The 7808-nt window shown below is 39.2% G+C and overlaps 1 non-coding gene across 1 annotated transcript; it reads right to left on the bottom strand.

The window, feature by feature from the left end:
* Positions 1-2577: 2577 nt before the first annotated feature.
* LOC136216090 (small nucleolar RNA R71) lies at positions 2578-2684 on the bottom strand. Its single transcript, XR_010683083.1, has one exon. It is a non-coding gene; the product is annotated as a small nucleolar RNA R71 (small nucleolar RNA).
* Positions 2685-7808: the final 5124 nt, after the last annotated feature.

Raw genomic sequence — 7808 nt, 5'->3', positions numbered from 1 at the left:
ATTCTAAAGCATGGCTCGAAGCTATGGATTCTGATATGGATTCCATGTACACCAACCAAATGTGGACTTTGGTTGATCCACCCGAAGGGATAAAACCCATTAGGTGCAGGTGGATCTTCAAAAAGAAGACTGACATGGATGGAAAGGTTAGCACCTACAAAGCTAGGTTAGTAGCGAAAGGATATCATCCGAAACAAGGAATTGATTACGACGAAACTTTCTCTCTTGTGGCTATATCCAAATCAATCAGAATAATGCTCGCTATTGCCGCTCACTACGATTATGAGATTTGGCAAATGGATGTGAAAACAGCTTTCCTAAACGGAAACCTGCTTGAGGATGTGTTAAGCCCAAAATATACCTAAAATATCATTAGTATTTACATCAGTTCTGCTACGAATTTGTGCTATTTATAACTATTTAGAATGCTTTTACTCTCGAATATGTTTCTTTCTTATAAGGTATGTAAATATTTGGTAAAATCCAAATAGGAACGAAAAGAGCTTTAAAACAGAATAAAAAACCTACAAAAAGAGTCAAAAACAACGAAGATCAATTACACCTAAACAAGGACAAAGACGAAGTCTGAAACAGAAGAAAATGTCACATTCTCGGTTGAGGAAACAAGATTCTCGGTAGAGAATTTACAAAAGCCGCGACCGAGAATCTCAAATTCTCGGTCGCGACACGCGTTTTTCAGCAGCTCCTTCCCTACGTTTGAAGACCAAATAATTGCTCACCCATTCTCGGCCGATAATTAAATATTCTCGGTAAGTGCAGAAATTCCTCCAAGTACAATGAACACATGTTTAATTCAAAGAAACATGTTCGTTCGGGTGGATAGAAACGTCCCTTCACAACGGATGCGATCCTTCACAACGGACACGACACTTTAACCACAACTCTTCAACATCTATAAATAAAGAGTTGATGGAGAGTTGGAAATATATAGAAGAAAGAGATTAGTATATAATTTATGCAGAAATTCCGAGTCAAGTGATTCAGAATTTAGATTTCATTTCTGTAAAAAGCAATATGATGTACACACATTATTTATTCAATAATTACAAACACAGTAGCATTTAGATTTGTTCATATTAGTTTACATTTTGGTAGAGGCCGACCGCATCCCTATTACGAAGTTACAACGAGAAGATTGAGTAGAGAATCCGCCCTGAGTCTGATAAACTCTAACGAAACCCAAGGAAAGGATTGACAACCCGTTCACTTGCAAGTCGTGAAATGTTTTCATGCTTCTTGTTCTCTGTAAACTTGTATCAAATTTATATTTCATCTAATAAAGTCCGTTCTATTCGATAGATTTTCATGCAGCACTTTGGTAAAGGATCCGAAGTGGATTGCCGGTGTTTTCATTAAAACGTAGTTTAATTCAAAAATCTTTACAAGAAAACTTTGTTGAACACTTAGACAAATTGATATCTCGGTAGAGTTTTAATTTGGTTAAGGTAGCGATCTAACCCGACCGTAGGAGGATTGACTACAGTTCAAAGCCTAAAAATTAGAGGATCCGTCATTTATTTCATCGTTATAATTCATACAAAGTTTAAAGTTGTTTTCTTTGCTTAATGCAAACGAATACACTTGTTTACTTTTCTAAAGAACTAAACAATCCTGTTTTGTAAATTCATTCCTAAATCAGAAGTATTTTCTAACATTTGTTATACTCTATTCTAGTTCTTATTCTAGCAATTCCAAAACCAAATCTGATTAAACGATTTTCCATAATTATAAACCTTAAAAGTATAGTTAACCAATTCAAAATAAGTTTTTGTTAAAAAACGTTCCCCGTGGGATCAATATCTTTTATTACTACAAGCGTATACCATGCACTTGCGGAAATCGCTCAACAAGTTTTTGGCGCCGTTGTCGGGGAACGCCAAAATTTTTGACAAAAATTTAGATTTTTCATGTTTTATTTCGAATCTAGGTTTATTTATACTTATTCAAAATTTTATATTTTACTTATTTCAAATTACTAACATATTTATTTTTCAAATTCTGTTTTGAAGGTAGTTTCGGTTCGTGCGAAATTTCAAGTTCATGCGCAGTTCTCGAAGTTCAGGCATTCCACCAAAACCGCTTAACCCAGAAATTGAAAAGACTCTTAAAAAGAACAAGAAAAACAAAAACAAAAACAAAAACAAAAACAAGACTCCAATAAAAACTAGAATTACTGAGCCAGAAATTATGGCTACGCTTATGGATTACGCTAGGCCATGAGTGGCCGGTGTAACAAACAGCATAGTTAGACCCCAAATAAATGCAAATCAATTTGAGATTAAGCCAGCATTGCTTAATATGTTACAAAATAACGTAACATTTTACGGGTTACCTAACGAAAATCCTAACACCCATTTGACAATTTTTTTAGAAATTTGTGACACTTTTAAAATAACAGATGTGACTGCGGAAGTAATCAAACTTCGCCTTTTTCCTTTTACTTTGAAGGATCGAGCCAAAGAATGGTTAACTTCTATGTCAGCCGCAACATTTGAAACTTGGGAACAATTAGCCCAAGCATTTTTATCAAAAAAAATTCCTTTAGCAAAAACCGCAAGAGTCATAAAAGAGTTAACATCTTTCTCTCAAAATGATAATGAAACTCTTTATGAGGCTTGGGAACATTTTAAAGAACTTCAACGTTTATGCCCACACCACCAATTGCCCGCTGAACTTTTAATGCAAACATTTTATAATGGATTAAATCCTACAACTAGAGGTTCATTGGATGCTATGTCCGGAGGGTTATTCATGAAGAAAACGTCGGCCCAAGCCAGAGAACTTTTGGAGGAAATGGCAATCAACAGTAGTATGTGGCCCGCGGAGCGTGGACACGTACCAATGGCGAAACCATTGTTGAAACACCTTTCCACATAATTTTGATTTGACAAAATTGTTTAAGTATAATTAAAAACATATTCTAAACACACTAAGTTTAAATGCTTTGATTTATTCTACTAATGTGTTTGTTCAATGTTGAGTTAAATTGTTTATAAGACATAAGGATTAAAAGGCCCAAGCCTAATACAACAGTCAAAGCCCAAGTCAAACAGTTCAATACAACTCGGCCCGCGTTTATCAAAACGATGTCGCTGTGTACCAAAACGCAACTCAACAAGAGAAGGATCTAGAAGACCTTCAGGGAACAACTTCGGCGAAGGATCAACAGATGATGATGAGATGGCTATGTTCACAAGGAAGATGAAAAGGCTATTCAGGAAAAATGACAAATATTCTAAGAAGCCTTACAGAAAGTTTGATAAGTATAAAGCTGACTCCAGCGACAGCAAATACAAGAAAGACAACTCAAAGCCTATTACATGCTTTGAATGTCATCAAACTGGCCACATAAAGTCAAGCTGTCCCACGCTGAGGAAAGATAAGAAGAACGGCAAAAAGGCAATGGTGGCTACATGGAGCGACAGTGATGAGTCTTCATCAACAGAAGCTGAGGCCACCGAGTCAGCGAAGATATGCTTCATGGATGACGAACTTGCTGAGCCGTGCGTTTCTGAGCATACTGACCCCTCCGTTGCATCTGAAGATGAGGAGCAATCAAATGAGGTAATACCACTTTCCCAGCTCAGAAACAAAATGGGTAATGCCCTGAGTGATCTCTATACACTTATCAAAAAGTGTAATAAGAAAATTAGAGCACTCAGCAGGCGCTGTGACGAGGTTGAAGAGGTCAAGCTGAGTGACCTTAGATACCTTCTTCAGGATAACTCAATGTTGCATGACAACATGAAGATCATACATGAGTCTGTCTCTGAAGTCCAATCAGTTTCAAAGAAACTGAGAAAGGACGTCACAACTATCTAGAACCAATTAAAGGTTCCAAATAAAAGAAACATTCCTCTGAGAACTCAGTACCAAGGTACTCAGCAGAGATGGAATCCCCAGCGGAATGTCCAATGTGACTTCTGTGGGAAGAAAGGTCACACCACAAAGGTGTGCTGGCATGCTCAGCACTGGGGTGCTGACCAGTCAGTGAGACAACCTAAACAGAAGGTCAGCTGTGACTTCTGTGGAAAGAATGGCCATACTGTCCATGTATGTCGCCATAAAATAAAGTATGATGCTTTACCTGTAGCACCTAACAAGCAAGGACCCAAAAAGAATTGGGTACCTAAAAGTAACTAGTTACAATGCAGGTAAGCCTGAGATGTGCTGAGAAGTCAAAGATGTGGTATATTGATAGTGCATGCTCAAGGCATATGACCGGTGATGAAACTCAGTTCATCACGTTTGAGCGTAAACGAGGAGGAAGTGTAAGTTTTGGAGACAACAAAAAGGGTAAGATAGTAGGGTCAGGAACCATTGGAGGTAACCCCACTATTGAGTCAGTCTCCCTAGTCAGCGGACTCAAATATAACTTACTCAGCGTAGCTCAGCTATGTGACAATGGGAGAAAAGTTATATTTGATGCTACTGGATGTAAAATATACGAGGGTAAAACAAATGAGTTAATCTTAACTGCCCCTCGCATAGATAATGTCTTTATGCTAGACTTAAAGAAAAAGTTTTCAAAAACTGTATGCTTAGTATCAAAGGAAGAAAATTCCTGGCTATGGCACAGGAGACTTGGTCATGTAAGCATGGACCTCCTGGCCAAATTAGCAAGAAAGCAATTGGTTGAGGGACTGTCTGAACTTAAATTTGAAAAAGATCAATTATGCCACGCTTACCAAGCTGGAAAACAAACCAAACAATCTTTTCATAGCAAAAACATTGTCTCAACTAAGCATCCGTTAGAGTTACTACACTTGGATCTCTTCGGTCCAGTCCAGCCGCTGAGTTTGTTGGAAGAAGATTTTCCTTGGTCATTGTAGATGACTTCTCTCGGTACACTTGGGTCATCTTGCTGAGTAGCAAGGATGAGACCTTTGAGACATTTTCAAATTTGGTTAGAAAAATTGAAAATGATAAAGACCTAAAATTAGCTCACATCCGAAGTGATAATGGTGGAGAATTCAAAAACCAAAAGTTTGTTGAATTCTGTGAAGCCAGCGGCATTGACCATAATTTTTCTGCTCCTAGAATACCTCAACAAAATGGGGTTGTAGAAAGGAAGAACAGAACTCTGGTTGAAATAGCCAGGACAATGCTGGATGAGCATAGGCTTCCAAAGTATTTTTGGGGAGAGGCTGTTAACACAGCGTGCTATATTATTAATAGGGCTCTAGTTAGACCTATACTCAAGAAAACCCCCTATGAACTTTGGAAAGGACGAAAGCCCAATATTGGATACTTTCGTGCCTTTGGCTGTAAATGTTTTATTTTAAATACCAAAGATAGCTTAGCAAAGTTTGATTCAAAAGCTGATGAGGCTATCTTTCTAGGCTACTCAACAAACAGCAAAGCATACAGAGTTTTTAATAAACGAACTCAAGTTCTAGAAGAGTCAGTACATGTTGAGTTCGACGAAACTAACCCTGCAGGTAGATACCAGCCACTGACCAAGGATGATCCACACTCAGTAACCGCTAACCAAGAACCAGCTGCTGAGTCATTCACTAAAAGGCTGACCAAGAGTAAGAGTGAACCTAAGATTACTTTCACTGACCAGTCTACTTCTGTAGAGATTGTTGAAACACAGACAGCACAAGACATAAATCTACCGAAAGAGATAAGGATTCCAAGAGGACACTCAGAGAGTGCAATCCTAGATTCTGCTGGGAATACCCTGATGACAAGGAATCAACTCAGGAGGTACCTCAGCAATGTAGCCTTCGTCTCAGTACAGGAACCTAAAAACTTCGCTGATGCTGAGGAAGATGAATTCTGGATGAGCGCAATGCAAGAGGAACTCGATCCATTCAGAAGAAACGATGTATGGGAGCTAGTGCCACATCCAAGGAGTCAGAAGACCATTGGAACAAGATGGGTCTTCCGAAACAAAATGGATGAGCAAGGAAATGTAGTCAGGAATAAAGCAAGGCTTGTAGCTCAGGGCTACAGTCAGCAAGAAGCAAACAAATGCAGACTGAGTTTGAAATGTCGATGATGGGAGAACTCAACTTCTTCCTCGGACTTCAAATAAAACAAGGAAAGAATGGCATCTTCATCAGTCAAGCTAAATATGCCAATGAGATATTAAAGAAATATGACTTGGAAAATTGCAAGCCAATATCCACTCCTATGGGCACTGACACTGTACTCTGCGCTGACGAGAATGGTAAGTCAGTAGACAGCAAATTGTATCGAGGTATGATAGGCTCTCTACTTTACTTAATAGCCAGTAGACCGGACATTCAGTTCTCAGTATGCTACTGTGCTAGATATCAATCTAACCCTAAGGAATCTCATTACATAGCTGTAAAAAGAATCCTTAGATACTTGCAAAGCTCAGTGAACGCAGGTTTATGGTATCCCAACACACATGGCTTTACACTCATTGGATACACTGACGCTGACTGTGGTCAAGACAAGCTAGAACGGAAAAGCACCTCTGGAGGATGTCATTTCTTAGGAAGCTGTCTTGTGTCTTGGTTCAGCAAGAAGCAGGCGTCAGTAGCCTTGTCTACCACTGAAGCTGAGTACATTGCTGCTGGTCACTGTGTTGCTCAAGTCCTATGGATTAAGCAACAGCTTGAAGACTATGGTGTTCAAACAAAGACAATTAAGGTCAAATGCGACAACAAAAGTGCAATTGATCTATCAAAGAACCCAATTCAACACAGCAGAATGAAGCATGTCAGCATAAGGCATCACTTCATTAGAGACCATGTACTCAAAGGTGAGATAAAGCTGACCTACGTCCCAACAGATGAGCAGCTTGCGGATATCTTCACAAAGCCACTGGCTCGTGAACAGTTCAGCATACTGAGAGAAGCCATTGGTATGTTTAATCCTCTTCAGTAAATTCCTGTTCTATAATGTGAATTTATGCTGACTGAGTTACTATGCTGAATGATTTATGCAAATGCATGCAGAGTGATTGTTATGCTGAGCACTTAACACAAAATACACATCAATACTGAGTCAATATGCACACCGAGTAGTAATCTTAAACTGAGATATCATTCTTTCATACTACTGACCACTCAGAATTCTAAACGCTTAGTATTCTAAACGCTGAGTGTTAGATCCGTTGTACTTAATGCTTAAGCACGCGAATAGCCACCTAGGATGACGTATGCGCCGAATGTGTCATAAAAGCCAGGATTTTTGTCGGTTGACAATCCCAAGGCAAAACTGACACATAGATTCGTTAAGATCCACACTTCACCGCTATAAATAATGGGTAAATCCCCATTGTTATCTTCTTTACGTCTACCGAATTTTAAGGCAAAGAGCTTTCTCTCTAAAAAATTCTCAAAGCTTCCCAAACACATTCTTCAACTATGACAAAAGTTACATTCAACATTTCCGGTGCCGGCCACCCTAAGCCCAGCTCCGATGAAACCTCCAGGCAAACCTCTGTGCCGGAATCTACCAAGGTCACTACTCCGAGCAAAGGAAAAACTGTCCAAACCTCCTCTGGTAAGGGAAAGCCTGACAAAGTCAGGACCTATTCAAAGGTCTTCGAAAACGTCCGAGAATGGAAGGTTGAGCCCTCAAGATGGGTATCTGAAGCATTCGTACAATCCGAACAACCCTTCTGTGAGTGGATTTCACAAAATGGATGGACTGAGCTGTTTTCAATTAGGGATCCCACCTATCCTGACCTTGTAAAGGAGTTTTACCACAACCTTCGCGTTGCCGATGATAACCAGGACTACTTGTAACCGTGGTGAAAAAGAAAACCATCTTCATCAACCCTCTCTATCTAGGGAATCTGCTCA

This window comes from Euphorbia lathyris, chromosome 1 (genome assembly GCF_963576675.1).
Source record: "Euphorbia lathyris chromosome 1, ddEupLath1.1, whole genome shotgun sequence".
Lineage (NCBI taxonomy): Eukaryota > Viridiplantae > Streptophyta > Magnoliopsida > Malpighiales > Euphorbiaceae > Euphorbia > Euphorbia lathyris.
Note: the sequence above shows the minus strand (reverse complement) of the source record. Positions and strands in the feature narration are given on the sequence as shown.